At 42.1% G+C, this 15582-nt stretch overlaps 1 long non-coding RNA gene across 9 annotated transcripts in view; it reads left to right on the plus strand.

Annotated features, from left to right (window-relative positions):
- The window catches only part of LOC122124702, a 45109-nt gene that overhangs the window by 10274 nt on the left and 19253 nt on the right, over positions 1–15582 (plus strand). For 5 of the 9 annotated variants that reach the window (XR_006150621.1, XR_006150616.1, XR_006150613.1 and 2 more), the window contains exons 1-2: positions 6112–6230; positions 10774–11108. This is a non-coding gene — a long non-coding RNA (uncharacterized LOC122124702). Of the gene's footprint in view, positions 1–6111; positions 6231–10773; positions 11109–15582 lie in introns of those variants that run through there. The other 4 variants (XR_006150617.1, XR_006150620.1, XR_006150614.1 and 1 more) reach the window with 3 other exon arrangements.

Here is a 15582-nt window from a genome sequence, read left to right on the forward strand (position 1 = left end):
ACTGTGAGACTCCTATCTCCAATAAACCACCAGAAAACCGGAAGTGGCGCTGTAGCTCAAGTGGTAGAGCGCTCGCCTTGAGCTGAAGAGCTGAGGGACAGCGCCCAGGCCCAGAGTTCAAGCCCCACGACCGACAAAAAAAAAAAAAAAAAAATGTGAATGGCTTTCACCAGAGATTATGACTGACAACCCACAATCAGAATCAAGAAGGATGAGCAGGTACTTATTCTAATTAAATGAGAGAATATATTTGTTAGACTTTAAAATGTATTCATGGTTAAAGGCCAATTAGGAATGCTTTAATATATAATGTCTAAGAATTTGTAACAAGCATATTACTAATGGTAAAATTCTAGGAGCTTTTCTACTAATGTGAGAAGTAAGTCAAGAATGCCTCCTTTACCACTACTAGTAAAGAATGTAAAGGAAGTTCTAGTTAATGCAATAAGACAAGAAAAAGTAACTAAAGATATAGGCTTGGGAGGGAAGAGACAAAGTTTTATATATTTTGTTTGTTTGTTTGTTTTTTGTTTTTGCCAGTCATGGGGCCTGAACTCTGGGCCTGGGCACTGTCTCTCAGCTCTTCAGCTCACGGCTAGCACTTTACCACTTGAGCCACAGCGCTGCTTCCAGCGTTTTCTGCTTATGTGGTACTGAGGAATCAAACCCAGGGCCTCATGCATGCGAGGCAAGCACTCTAACCACTGAGCCACCTTCTCAGCCCAGAGGCAAAGTTTTAAACACTGCAGATCACAATAGTCTAAGTAGAAGTATCTAAGCACACAAATAGAGCTAATAACAATAGGTCAGAATGCTGAAGCTAAGCTTTTTGGAAGACTTAGAGAAATCAAATATTTTGCTATCAATCATTAATAATTAGCATATGTAATTTTAAATGATTACATCAAAATATCAGACAAAAAATTATAAAGTACTTAAGTTTCAATATAGGTGCAAAAATATTAGGGAGAAATTTATAAAAGTATTTCAAGGAAAATGAATGAAGATCTCAATAAGTGAAAACATAAATAAAATTTCATAGACAGAATGAATCTATACACACACAGACACACACGCACACAGACACACACACACACACACACACACACACACACACACATTGGCCAGTCCTGGAACTTGAACTCAGGGTCTAGGCACTGTCCCTGAGCTTCTTTTGCTCAAAGTTAGCACTCTACCATTTGGGCCATAGCGCCATTCCTGGCTTTTTATGTGGTACTAATGAATGCTTCATGCATGCTAGGCAAGCTCTCTACTGCTGTTACATTCCCAGCCAATTCAATATTTTAAAGGTGCTCATTAAATGAAATGAATCTCTATCTATAAACTATCAACAAAGCATTGTTTTGAGATACCTTTGCACAGCATCGATTTAGCTAAGCAGGGACTTGATTATACAGACTTCTTTTTGTTAGCTGGTCATAAGAAAATTCTACATGAAGATTGAAGGTAGAAGTGGTTAGTAGCTACTCTTTAGGGTCCAAAGTGCAGCATAATACAGGCCAGTCACATTGCAATCCATGCAGTAGCAGTTGGATAAGCTGTGGGGCTGCTTGGTGGTAAAAGGTACAGGTTTATCCTTACCCTTGGCGTGTAGCATTGTCAAGGTTAAAGACAGGAGGAGGTGGACACAGGCTTGTCCTTATGGGCTCCTAATTGCTCTTGCCCTCTATCATTCATCTTCTTTTCTTGTCTGAAACCAGACAGGGAAAGACTTTCTCTGCAGACTTCAGATCTGACACCAGACACAAAACCAGCAGCCTTATATAAATGCTTGACTACCTCTCACAACTGTAGACATCTCAAACTCTATGATAAATCCCTTATTCTTGGGGGTGGGCTTGGGAGGGAAAAGCTGGGACAGTTTGAGGAACGGGGTGACTTATGTAACTGTAACCCCTCTGTACATCACTTTTACAAGCACAATAAAAAACTTTTAAAATAAACTCCCTATTCTGTACTGCTCAGAGTGCTTCTGGATTTCTGATCAACCCACTACTAACACATTTTGCAGAAATTCATAAGCAGATACACAAATTAGTTTGGAAATGAAGAAGCCAAGAAGAAACTAAATGAGTTTTGGAAAAAAAATAGAGAAGAAATGAGGGGGTAAGGCAGAGGTTTTCTTTGGTAGATATCAAGACTTATTATGCAGCTATTTAATCAGATACTATGCTGTTTGATTAATGAAGTAAAAAGTCTAATTAAAAATAGAGTCCATAAAGACACCCCAAAACACAAAATTATGATATAGAATCAAAGGGGTGTTACCAATCAATAAGGGAAATAACGGACTCTTTAATAAACATGGCTGTGGTAATTGGATATCCATATGAACAAAAATTAATTTATATGCCTACACCCTGTCATACACACCAATGCACTGCAGAATAATTAAAGATCTAAATATGAAAAGAAACATTCTAAAATTAATTGATAGGAGGGCATCTCTCAGGATAGGGAAGAGTTGCTGTTCAAAAACAAACAAATTGCCACCTTAAGTGAAAATCTGATATATTTGAGTATATTGAATGAGAGAGAGACAGACAGACAGACAGACAGACAGGCAGACAGAGACAGAGAAAGACTCTTAGATGATAACATATCAAAAGCAGAATTAAAAATACAAAATGCATTTTAGAAAAATACTTTGCACTGTACATAATTAGCAAAGGCTTGGCATCCAGAATATACTAAGAAATTCTGTCAAGACTTGAGAAACAACCTACTACCAAGAAAGAAAAAAGAAGACTTCAAACAAGAAAATGACCTGAAAGGCTGAGCGAAGAGGAAAAGACAGGGAGAGGTGTTAGTCGTAGCACTAATCACAGAAACGCAAACTTAAATAAAAGTAGGGATGTTATCTTACACTCAGCAGCTGAGTGAAAACTAAGAGTTACCATTAGTGAGAGTGTGGCAAACAAGGAACCTCCCACATAGAACTGGTAGCATAGACTGGGAGCCAGTTCAGAAGCAATTTGGTACTCTCTGTGGAAGATATACGGGTCCTATCACCAGGCATATGCCCTACAGAAACTCTGACAAAGATTTCATTACAGTATTATAACAGAAAAAATGAAAGCTAAAATTCTGTCAGAATAAGAAGGAATAAATAAATTGAGGGCTATTTACAAAAGAGAAGACCAAATAGTGGTCCTGATTTTCAATCAGTGATTTTTAAAAATAATTTTTAGATTAATTATCTTAATTAATTAATTAATTATTTTGGTTGTGGGGCTTGAACTCAGGGCGTGGGGCTCTTTGTGATCAAGGCTAGTAGTCTACCACTTGTGCCACAGTACCACTTCTGGTGTTTGAGTGGTTAATTGCAGATAAGAGTCTTCGGGGACTTTTTCTGCCTGGGCTGGCTTTGAACTGCGATTCTTAGATCTGAGCCTCCTAAGTATTTAGGATAACAAACGTGAGCCACTGGAGCCCAGCTTAATTTAACTTTTTAATTGTTATTATAAAGGTGATGTACAGTTACGTAAGTCAGGTAAAGAGTACATTTCTTTGGACAGTGTCACTCCTTCCCTCACTCCACTTAATGGTTTTAAATTTGCTTAACGTCTGAACAGTTAAATAAAGTGCACTTACATATAAAATTATGGATACATCTCAAAGGAAAAAAAGAATATTAAATACATGTTTTAAAGAAAGCAAGTTTTGCTGAATGCCTGTGGCTCCCACCTGTCATCCTAGCTACTCAGGACACTAAGATCTGAGGACTGCAGTGGAAAGCTGGCCCAGGCAGGAAAGTCTGTGGACCCTTAATCCCATTAACCACCCACGAGCCGGAAGTGGAGCTGTGGCTCAAGTGATAGTGCACAGGCCTGCAGCAAAAAAAGCTGAGGAACACAGTACCCAGGCTCTGAATTCAGCCCCAGCGCTGGCACATAAAGCAAGCAAGCAAACAAACAAACAAAAAAACAAGTTTCAGGATTATGTTCTATCTTTCAATCAAATTCTAAAATCCTCCAAATAATTGTAATATTTTTAGGAATACGTGGTAGATGCTAAGAATATAAAAAGGTGCATCACCTTTATGATAACAATAGAGTAAATTAATTTAAAAATAAATAAATATTCATCTAAAAATAGATGCATTGCAGTTACTTCTCAGAGAACAGGATCAGGGAAAGGTCTAAATAAGACCAAACAGTAATCATGAAGATACAACATAATATCATGCTATATTTGCACATGTTAAATCTGCATGGTGAAAACATTGGTTTATGTTATTTTTGTTTGTTTGTTTTTGCCAGTCCTGGGGCTTGAACTCAGGGCCTGAGCAGTGTCCCTGAGCTCTTTTTTTGCTCAAGGCTAGCACTCTACCACTTGAGCCATAGCACTACTTCTGGCTTTTTCTGTGTATGTGGTACTGAGGAATAGAACCCAGGGCTTCACGCATGCTAAGCAAGCACTCTACCACTAAGCCTCATTCACATTCCCTATGTTATTGTTTTTTTTTTTTTTAATTTTCAGTTCAAGGCTAGCGCTCTACCACTTGAGCCACAGCACCACTTCTGGCTTTTTTCTTTTTGCTTATGTGGTGCTGAGGAATCGAACCCAGGGCCTTGAGCATGTAAGGCAAGCGCTCTACCACTGAGCCACCTTCCCAGCCTGTTATTGTTTTTGTAGGTTGACTTTTTTTTTTTTTTTTTGAGATGGAGTCTCTTTGTATAGTCTAGGTCTTCCTGGCTTAGCCTCCCAAGTTCTGGGTTTGTAAGTGTATACCTGGCTATGATTAGCATTTTGTTTTGTTTTTTAACAATAAAAAGGGGAAATAGAGAAATACAAATACTAGTAATGGTTGAATGTTTATGCCACCCATACTGGAAGCCCTAATCCCCACTGTGATCATATTTGAAATTAAGATCTGGGAAGTGATTAGGGCATGGTGGTTGAACCCTCAGGAATGGAATTAGTGCCCTTCCGAAAGACATCTGAAGGCTGCGGGCGTGGTAGAGTGCATAGAAAGTACAAGGTTCTGTGTTCTAACCCCGGTGCTACCAGACAAAGAGAGAAAGAGAGGGAGGAGGGAGTGGAGAGGGAGAGAGAGGGAGACGGAGTGGGAGAAGGGAAGGAAAAGGAAAGGAAGGGAAGAGACGACAAGATAAGAGAAGACAAGACAAGAGAAGACAAGATATGAGCTGGCGAGGGATACATGCCTGTAATCCTAGCACTTGGGAGGCTGAAGAAGGAGGACCAAGAGCTGGAAGCCAACCGGGGGGCTGGAATTTCTTTCTTTTTTTTTTTTTGGATCCAGTTGTGGGGCCTGAACTCTGGGCCTGGGCGCTGTCCCTCAGCTCTTCAGCTCAAGGCTAGCGCTCTACCACTTGAGCCACAGCTCCACTCCCGGCTTTTTTCTTTTTGCTTATGTGGTGCTGAGGAATCGAACCCAGGGCCTCATGCATGCAAGGCAAGCGCTCTACCACTGAGCCACCTTCCCAGCCTTGGAATTTCAACCCTGTCTAAGGCATTCATTTCTAAGGACTGGTTTTCATTAACTCATAAGATGAGTAGGAACTGGGACAAGAGAGTCTAGGAAGAGATAAAACAGAGGTTCTCTAAGGGGCCGGTGTTCACTAGGGACGTTATTCAATGCTCTTCAGCTTCTGTCCCTCCGTTCTCAGTGTTTGCTGTTGCAAGGGTTTGTGTCTCTTCCCACCAGGGCATCCTCATGAGTGCAAAGTCTGTACTGGGATTTTGGATTAGCTGGAGACAAAGAGAATCTAATGACCTTAAAAAAAATCATGTCTTGCCATTAGGCAGAGTTCAATAAATTATACATTGAAGTAGCCCCACTGGGGAGGGGGAGACCACCCTTCCAGCCCAAGTTATATGAACAGGGGTTTAAGGTGTCAGGGTGCTCAGATTTCATACAACCGTGGTGGATTTAAATGGGAACGTTACACGGAAGGGGGGATGTCTTGGCAGTGTTATTTCAGCGGGTACTTCTCACTTCCCAGCAGGCTTTTTGTCCTCTCAGTGTCTTATAGTACCTCTGCTGTGTGCAATGGGGCAAGCATTACCTCCGATGATCTCTGCCAGGTCGTGGATGGAGAGACGGCACATGGACACATTAACTGACTCCTCACATTGCAGGCCACGGTCAAGTTGCATAAGACTCCTTTTTGCTATTTATTCTCCAGGACAGCATCTTCTCCTGGACTTTGAGTGAGAACTCCTGGACTCCGCTGCTGAAGGAGGTACAGATGCAGACTTTTGGTGACTGACCCACCTTCACGTTCTCTCTCGATGCCTATTTTCTTACTTTATGTCTAAACAACAAAAAAAAGTGTGTGTGTGTGTGTGTGTATGGATGTGTGCTGATTCTGGAGCTTGAATACAGGGCCTAGACAATATCATTGGGCTTTTGTGTTCCAGGCCAGTGCTCTAGTACAAGAGCCACAGCTGTACTTGTGGCTTTAGCCACAAACAGGTAAGACTCTTACACACTTTTCTTTTTTTCTTTTCTTTTCTTTTTTTTTTGGTCAGTCGTGGCACCTGAACTCTGGGCCTGGGCGCTGTCCCTCAGCTCTTCAGCTCAAGCATAGCGCTCTACCACTTGAGCCACAGCACTACTTCCGGCTTTTTTCTTTTTGCTTATGTGATGCTGAGGAATTGAACCCAGGGCCTCATGCATGCAAGGCAAGCACTCTACCACTGAGCCACCTTCCCAGCCCTTTTTATTTTATTTTTTGAATTAGAAATGATGAGTAATCATTGAGCCAGAGATAAGGGAGTTCATATTATGTAGAATCATGGAATCTCTAGGTCAGGAAAGGACAGGTGGTTTAATTTTGTCTTAAAGGGGAATTAGTCGGGGAGTTAAAAAAATAGAGAGAGAGCGGGAGCTGGTATCTCATACCTATAATCCTAGCTACTCAGCAGGCTGAGATTAGAGGATCAGGGTTCAAAGCCAGCCCAGGCAGGAAAGTCTGTGAAACTCTTATCTTCAATTAACCACCAGAAAACCAGAAGTGGAGCTGTGGCTCAAGTGGTAGAGTACCAGCCTTGAGTGAAAAAGCTAAGAAACAACATCCAGACTCTGAGTTCAAACCCTAGGACCAGCACAAACAAACCAAAACCCCACAAACAACAAAAAAACCCCAATAAAACAACAACAACAAAAATAGTCTACATCCTCGTCCTTAACCTACTATAATGGAGCCAGGAATTTTAAAAGCTCGGAGTGGAAGGGAAGGGAAGTTGAGGGAGGAGGAGAGTGAGTTCAGAGCCAGCTTTGGATTACATGACAAGTTTGAGGACAGGCTAGACCATATGGTAAAATCTTGCCTCAAAGAAAAAAAAAAAGAAGAAGAAAAGGGGCTGGGAAGGTGGCTCAGTGGTAGAGCACTTGCCTTGCATGCATGAGGCCCTGGGTTCGATTCCTTAGCATCACAGAAGCAGAAAAAAAAAGCCGAAAGTGTTGCTGTGGCTGAAGTGGTAGAGCGCTAGCCTTGAGCTGAAGAGCTCAGGGAAAGTGCCCAGGCCCAGAGTTCAGGCCCCATAACCAACAAAAGGAAAAGAAAAGAAAAGAGAAGAACAGAAAAGAAAGAAGAGAAAAGAAGAGAAAAGAAAAGAAAAGAAAAGAAAACAATTTGTGCATGGGTGGTCCTATGCAGGTTTAGAAACCACAACTTATGTAGAACCATTCCAAAATGCACCGCTACCAGGATCTTATCTACAATGGTGGATCTTATCTACAGAGGTCCAATGTAAACTAACAGGCAACAGAGTCAGGGATAAAACCCCTTCAGAGCAATTGAGCAGATGGGAGATGGGCTGGATGGTGGTATTTTGTACCCTGGACTTTGTTTTGGCCTGTGAAGTCTAGTGCTTAGATAGGAAAGTTGGAGAGAGCTTGCGTGGAGCCAGGCTTGGTGATATGGGCCAGCTCTTTCCCCCACCTGAGCCTCAGTTTCCTCATCTTTAGAATGAGGATGTAGACTTGTTGATCTCGAAGTTGCTTCAAGGCTCTTTGAACAGGTTTAGCACATAGCCTTTTTGGTGTTAACATGCTATCCGTTGTTAGGTGGTCTATACATATTATTTGTACTGTTTTCTGTGGGTTCAGCGCTTGTCCTTTGGAATCTGTTGGCAGCCACAGGCCTTCCTGAGCTGCCTTCAGTCTGTGCCCAAGTGCGCTCAGCACCTGAGCCCTACAACTCCGATCATCCCCGGACAATAGGTCTGTCATGTCAGGATAGAAATGCACCCTCCAAGAAGGCCTCTTGCCAAGAAAGGGGCTGGAAATACGCATGGCAAAAGGGTTGGAAGGAAGAGGCAAGTCAGTGTAGCTCAGAGGGGGTTAAGTGTCCAACCAGACATCGCTGCTCAGGGTTAGAGTAATTCTATCTGCTGCCTGCCATTTCAGAAGGTGACCAAAGAAGGCTCCAGCAACTGGCAGACACGGTGTGTTTTCCAGTTACCAGGCTCACCTTGCTCGTGGGTCATGGCTGCTTGTTGGCAGAAGAAGCCTGTAGTAGTTATAGTTGCTGGCATCAGAGCTGGCTACTGAGGCCCAAGGCTGGCCAGCGAGAGGAGACTTAGCAAGGAAAGAGGATCTGCAGCATCACTTCTGTGGCCAGACAAGAAGTAAGCGATCACCATCGCTGGCAAAGAACCAAAGAGAACAATGTGAGTAGCGAGGGCCCATGGCCGGGAGCAGAGCAGTGAATTTTTACTAGGAGTCTTTATTTATTAATTTTTCACTGGAGTCCGGGTCAAATGAGGGCCCGATGTAGCGGAACACACTGTCATCCTTGCCCTTGGGAAGTTGAGGCAGGAGGGGATCAAGTTCCAGGCCAGCTTGGGCTACTGAGTGAGTTCAAGGTCGGTCTGAGCTAGATCCTGAGATGCTCCCTCCAAGAAAACACAGAAGCAGCACAACAGCCCATTCAAAGGAGGAAATAGTAATTGAGCCGAGTCAAAACCCATGGAACTCAAACAGATGGAGCCATTTTCTGTTGGGCTGGTAAGCCAGTAGGCAAGTTCTTCCTCCATACAGATAGACTCATCTATCTACAGAAGCTAGTGTGGAAACTACAGCTGAAGTGGCATTTGCTGTGGGCTTAGATTGCCATTTGAACATGACTTTGGAGATGGGAGTGGTGGACAGATCTTCCAAGAGACAAAATTAGCAGAGGCAAGAGGGTGCAGCAGTGACTGGCATGTTTGAGAGGCAGAGAGAAAGCTGGGGCTGTGGAGGATACACAGATGTCCTGGAGGAGACAGAAGGTTCTGGATGGTGCGCAGTAGCTGGGCTTGATGGCGTAGGAGTGAACGGGGGAAGGAATTAAAGGAGGCTCTCATTGAAGAGTCACATTCATGGCTTAGACATCTTTTCCTGGAAGCAGAAAAGAGGACAAGGGCAAGAATAAAACCGAACCATATGTTAGGGGACCACAGCAGAGCCTGGTCATTACCATAGATCTGGTAGTGGTGTGGTGTCAGGCAGTGTGCGGTACCAAGAAAGGGAAGGTCATTCTTGTTTTTCTCATTCTGGTAAGTTCCAGGCTCTCCTTTCCCACCTACACTCAGTTGGGCTTGGGTGAGATCCACCTATCTGTTTTATTAAGTCATGTGAAAATAACTCAGAAGCTGGGAGCCAGTGGCTGATGCCTGTCATCCTAGCTACTCAGGAGGCTGAGATCTGAGGATCATGGCTCCAAGCCAGGAAAGTCTGTGAGACTCTTATCCCCAGCGAACTACTCAGAAAAAGCTGGAAGTGGTTCTGTGGGCTCAAGTGGTAGAGTGCTAACCTTGAACCCAAAGAGGCTCAGAGGCAGCACCCAGACCCTGATTTCAACAACAACAATAGACTCAGAAGTAAAGAGACTGGGGAAAACTTAAAATAATGAGTGAATTTTTAGAATTCTCCATAAGGAGTATGTAAAGGTAACTGGAAATTTTTTTTAAGGAACTGTGTATTATTTAGGGAATAGCTGTTAACCATGGGGAAATACACATACATATGTACATATACTTGTCATATATATTATATGTGCATACAACATTGCAGCAAATTGCATACCCAGTGGAAAAAAATGTGCATAGTATAATTTATAGTTCACTGATTGATCATAAGGCAAGCATCCACACAACCATTCCAAAATAGGGGATGTTTCTGTCACCCCTGGAAATCTCCTTTGTGACATTTTATTGACCATTACTCCCTGTCCACTACCCTCTAGTCCATCCCCCAGGGGAACCATGATCCTATAGAAGTATTTTTTTAAAAAATGATTTGCAAGGCACTATGAAATAACAAGCAAATACTCTTTTATTTCTTCTCTTTTCCAATTTTAGATTTTGGTCCCTTTCTGTCCCCCACCCCGACCCCTACCCCAGCTTCCTAAGTAAGTTGAGTGTGAGTATCCTAAAATGATCACTGGTTCCACCCATACAGTAGTAATACAGTTAGGATCAGGGCCCTCTCTTGCTTTAATCTTGTCTATATAAGTCCAGCTGTGGTTGTTGATCAATTAATCACCTCTGTAACTTTCTGCATATACAGCCATGAGTTTCCAGAAAGCCCATCCATCTTAAGAGAAGAATTTGCTTTTGTTTAAACAATAGTAAACTCTCATTCCTCCAACCATTTAAAGGGAAGCCAGAGAGGAGAGAGAGAAGAGAGTGAAAACTGTTAAGCCAGGGCATCTTCACATTGAAGGATGGAGGTTCTGGGCATCTCTGTTCATCCCTTTTCTCAAAAGAGCTGTTGTTATTGTTGTTTTTCTTTTTAAGCACATGGTCATCTTACTGGCTCCATCCACCTGGGTTACACATGCTTCTTCTACTCCCAGGAGAAGAGAGTTACACAGAAAAAGGATCTGCTCATGAAAGACCAGCTAACCCAACTGTCTGACTAAGTACACAGGGCCATGTAGAAGAGGTTGCATAGGCGATCCATGGAGCCAGGTGTGGTGAAGACTTGGAAAAGTGGGAACACCAAGAGTAGAAGAGCTACCTACGTCTACCATCCTGGAGAAGGCCGGGCCTGACATCTCCAAGTTCACTTCGAGGGTTACGAGGGTCACCAAGGGTGTGCTACACTTGACATTTTCACAAATTGCTCTGTTGTAGGTTTTTTTTAAAATTTTATTGGTTTATTCCAATTGTTGTTCCAGGGACTTTCTGGCAACCAAGTTTTCCAGACTGGCTTAGAATCCCTTGTTAATTGAGTCAAGATATATATGTGTGTGTGTGTGTGTGTGTGTGTGTGTGTGTGTGTGTGTGTGTGTGTGTGTGTGTGTGTGTGTGTAGGCCTGCTTTGAACTCTTGCCTGTTTGAAGGATGGACAAATAAATTCCAGGCAGGTACACCATAGGAGTAAACAGGAATGAGGTTCACACGTCTGAGTTTACTGGACAGAACTTGCCTGCTCAAGTGTTAGGTGCAAGGGGTGAGATGTGAGCCCAGGGAACCCGTTCTGAAGAGTGAACAGGTGCTGAGAATTGGCTTCCTCCTGGGCCCTCAGGGAGGAGGTAGGCTGGAGGAGAATTAGCAGCAGTCAGAGCTGTGCAGATTAACAGCATCCCAAGGACCCAGGTAAATTCACAGGTACCAGTGATCCCCTGTGTTTACACTTCACACCAACTCTCCGCAGATGCTTAGCTTAGGAGAAGCTTGGTAAGAGGTCTCAGTGAGACAGCGGGCTGTGATACTGTTAGGTTTAGCTCAGTTTATAGAGCAAAGACTATAAAAGTTAAGTAACCCAAAGGAGTCCTAGGAGAAGGGTCTGCAGCATCAGAATGTGTATTGCTGTTGAAACACATTTTTTTTGGTCTCACATTTATTATTTAAAAGCTATGGTAAAGGCAGCATCCACAGAACACAATCTTTGACTTTCATGACATGTACCTCAATAGTATAGTTAAAAAAAAGTGTTATATCAACTGTCAGGTGAAATGGATTGCTATCATTTTCAGAACAAAGTATGTCCAGATTCTCTTTCTTTAATAAATAATACTTTTCAATGGTAGGTAGAAGACCAAACATACCTCTTAAAGCTCTTTAAAGATAAGGGTTCAGGGTTGGAGATGTGGCTCAGTTGTAGAGCACTTGCTTAGTGTACATGAGATCTTGAGTTCAATCCCTAGGATGACAAAATAAAACAAATCCAGCCCACTTGGGAGGCTGAGGCAGGAAAACTTCAAGTTCAAGGCCAACCTAGCTATATAGCAAGCCCTTGGAGGAAAACAAGCAAAACAGCATTATTTTATTATTTAGGCTTTTTGAGATAGGGTCACCCTATGTAGCTCAGATTGTCCTCAAACTCAAAATGCTTCTGCCTCTGCTTCCTGTGTGCTGGGATTGGAGGTATATGTAACAATATCTGTTCATTATTTCAATAAGTAAAATTAATAAAATAAAATCAGGGTTCAGTACTTTGTTTAGCAGATGTTACTAGTAGCAATGAGAAAATAGTGTACTCACCAAACTTGGGAAGATTGCCTCAACATGTAACCTGGAGAGTGGGGCAGATTGAGGAAGGGGCCATAATTAAGATGGATTTAAAAGCTATAATCATCACATGCAAGTAGAGACCTTGTTTGGATCCCAATTTGAACAAACCCCTGTAAAATGAGACAATTAGGGAAATATGAATATCAGCTTGATATTTGACGCCATTAAGAAATAGTATGATTTCAAAAGTTTAAGCGTAAGGATATTGTGGTTTTATATCTGTCTGTCTGTCTGTCTGTCTGTCTTTCTGTCTGCCTGCCTGTCTGCCTGCCTGCCTGTCTGTCTGTCTGTCTCTCTGTATCTATCTATCTATTGCTTTTGGTTGTTTATATTGTGACTTGTTTGGGAGATGAGGTCACTCTATATAGATTGGCCTGGAACTTGCAGTATAGCCCACATTGACCTTGAACTTCAGCTTCTCTTGTTGCCATGTCACAAGCACTAAGATTACAGGAGCCACCAGCTTAGCTCTGGATTTGTTTTTGTAAAAAAAATTGTCCTTTAGGTCTACATATGCAGATGAGGCATTTATAGATGAGACGGTGTATGAAATTTGAATGACCCAGTGGACCAAATGGGGATTAAATATATAGCAGGCAGAGAAGTGAGAGAAGAAATAGAATGTTCTGAAGTGTTTGATGGTTATTGATGAAGATGATGATGGATACAGGAGTGACGGGTTCAATATACTTCTCTACTTTTCTGTGTTGATGATTTCTGTTTGCAAAGGTAAAAATGAAAAAGAAATCTCAGTTGGTGCTTACATCTTGGCAGGGAAGGGAATGGAATTGGTACTGAGGTTTTCCCCTCGGGTTGTGCTTACAATTTTACCTTTGTTATAGTTACAATCAGAGAAACCTCATTGGTCTCTCTCTAATCCCTATTCTTTGATTATATGATTCTGAAACATTGTGATTGATTGATAGGACTGCTCATCATAATCATCAGAGTTGGCTCCACATCAGGGCTGGAGAGAGCCAGAAAAAGAAGAGAGTACTTATTGACACAGAGAATATATATATTTGCTGGTTGTGGAGCTTGAACTCTGGGCCTGGGCACTGTCCCTCAGCTCTTCAGCTCAAGGCTAGTGCTCTTGAGCCACAGTGCCACGTCCAGCCTTTTCTGCTTATGTGGCACTTAGGAATTGAACCCAGGGCCTCATGCATGCAAGGCAAGCACTCTACCACTGAGCCACCTTCCCTGCCCATATAGAGAATATTTGTAAGTTGGGTGGGGGCATGTGAGAAAGCAGAAGTCTATGTTTAGAGCACTTGTAGAAACAGGAGTAGGGACTGTGATTATGATCTGTATGGCAAAGCTCATTTTACAGACCTAATATCACAAGCTCAAAAAATAATTTCAATCTTTAGCCTTCTAATTAGCTATACTGAATACTGATACAACTATATTAGTTATCTATGCTGTGTAACAAATAACCCTAAAATTTAGTGGGTGAGAACCAGAAACATGTACTACCTAACCATTTCTGAGGATCTGGGCATGGCTAAGTAGAATAGCTCTGGTCTGGGTTTTTCACAAGTCTGCAATAAAACTATTGTCCAGGACTGCAGTTGAGAAGAGTAACTGGGAAGACTCCTGCTCTAATTTCATTCATGTGGCCTCAAATATGCTTCCCAGGTCGCTCACATGGGACTTTCCTTCAGGCCACCTCATGCTATGACCCTGGACTTCACCCAGAGAGAGAGAGAGAGAGACCCAAATGGGAGGAACATATAGAAGCTCCAGTCCTTTTAGGGAAGCATTGAAAGTGACGACCCATCTTTCCTTGTTTTAAAAGGGAGTCAATAAATCCAGCCAGGGTGATCAACTCATACCTCCCCTGCCGCCCCTCCCCCCAAACATCCCTTTCCAAGGACTTTCTTTCTGTTAGCACATCTTGTCCCACATCTTTGGAGCTCTCTGAAGCCTGCCTCAATCCAATCTACATTGTAAGGGATGGATTTATGTCTTTGCATACAAAGAAGTACATCTTGAAGACTCCCCAATGCAACCATCTTTTAAAGATTGACTTCTCTTCATTTTTGAAAAACAAGTCTTGAGAAGCTGGGAGCTGGTGGCTCACGCCTGCTCAGGAGGCTGAGATCTGAGGATCACCGTTCAAAGCCAACCGGAGCAGGAAAGGCTGTGAGATTCTTATCTCCAATAAACTACTCAGAAAACCAGAAGTGGCGCTGTGGCTCAAGTGGTAGAGTGTTAGTCTTGAACTGAATTGTTGAGGGATAGCACCCAAGCCCGGAGTTCAAGCCCATGACTGACCAAAACAAAACAAAACAAAACAAGGCCTGAGAGCCATTCATGGTTTATGTATAAAAATGTGTGCCTCCATTTCTAAAGATATGATGAAGCCTGCTAAGGATAAGTAAATAAACATGTAAACCAATTGTAGACATAGAATTTATTGAGGACAGAGGGACTAATGAGTCTTAACATACTTATTTTTTTCTATCCTGTTATTATTCTGAAGCAAGTATTGGTATTGAAATACTAATTGGTATTTTGTTTTGATTTCTCATCAGATTTAAACCAGCCAGGTGCTGGTGGCTCATGCCTATAATCCTGGCTACTCAAGAGGCTAAGATGTGAGGATTGAGGTTGAAGAAGGAGGAGAAGGAGGAGGAGGAAGAGGAAGAGGAAGAGGAGGAGGAGGAGGAGGAGGAGGAGGAAATCAATGTTTAAGTATAAAAAGATTGTTATTTATTACAGATGCTTAGAATTTGCAGTAAAATGAGGATGAAAAGGAAATCATCTGAATATGTTTGTTGATTCCCAGGCCCTTTAAAAATATTTTTATTGTTAAGTAGTTGTCCAAAGAGGTTATAATTCCATAAGTTGGGTTGTGAGTACAATGCATATTGATGTCACCCTTTCCATTGTTCTTCCTAATTATTCCCCTTCCTATCCTAGATCCTCATTTTATGGATGCTGTTTTGTGTCTGACATAGCAGTACTTGTAATATACATGTATTACTCTACTCCTTCCCATTTCTCCTCCTGATCAATAGTATGAGCTTCTATCTTATTACAAATTCTTCACTGGTACTCAGTGAATGGCTATGTTTTTTTTTC

Source organism: Dipodomys spectabilis, unplaced genomic scaffold (genome assembly GCF_019054845.1).
Source record: "Dipodomys spectabilis isolate Male_0828 unplaced genomic scaffold, ASM1905484v1 ptg000241l, whole genome shotgun sequence".
NCBI lineage: Eukaryota > Metazoa > Chordata > Mammalia > Rodentia > Heteromyidae > Dipodomys > Dipodomys spectabilis.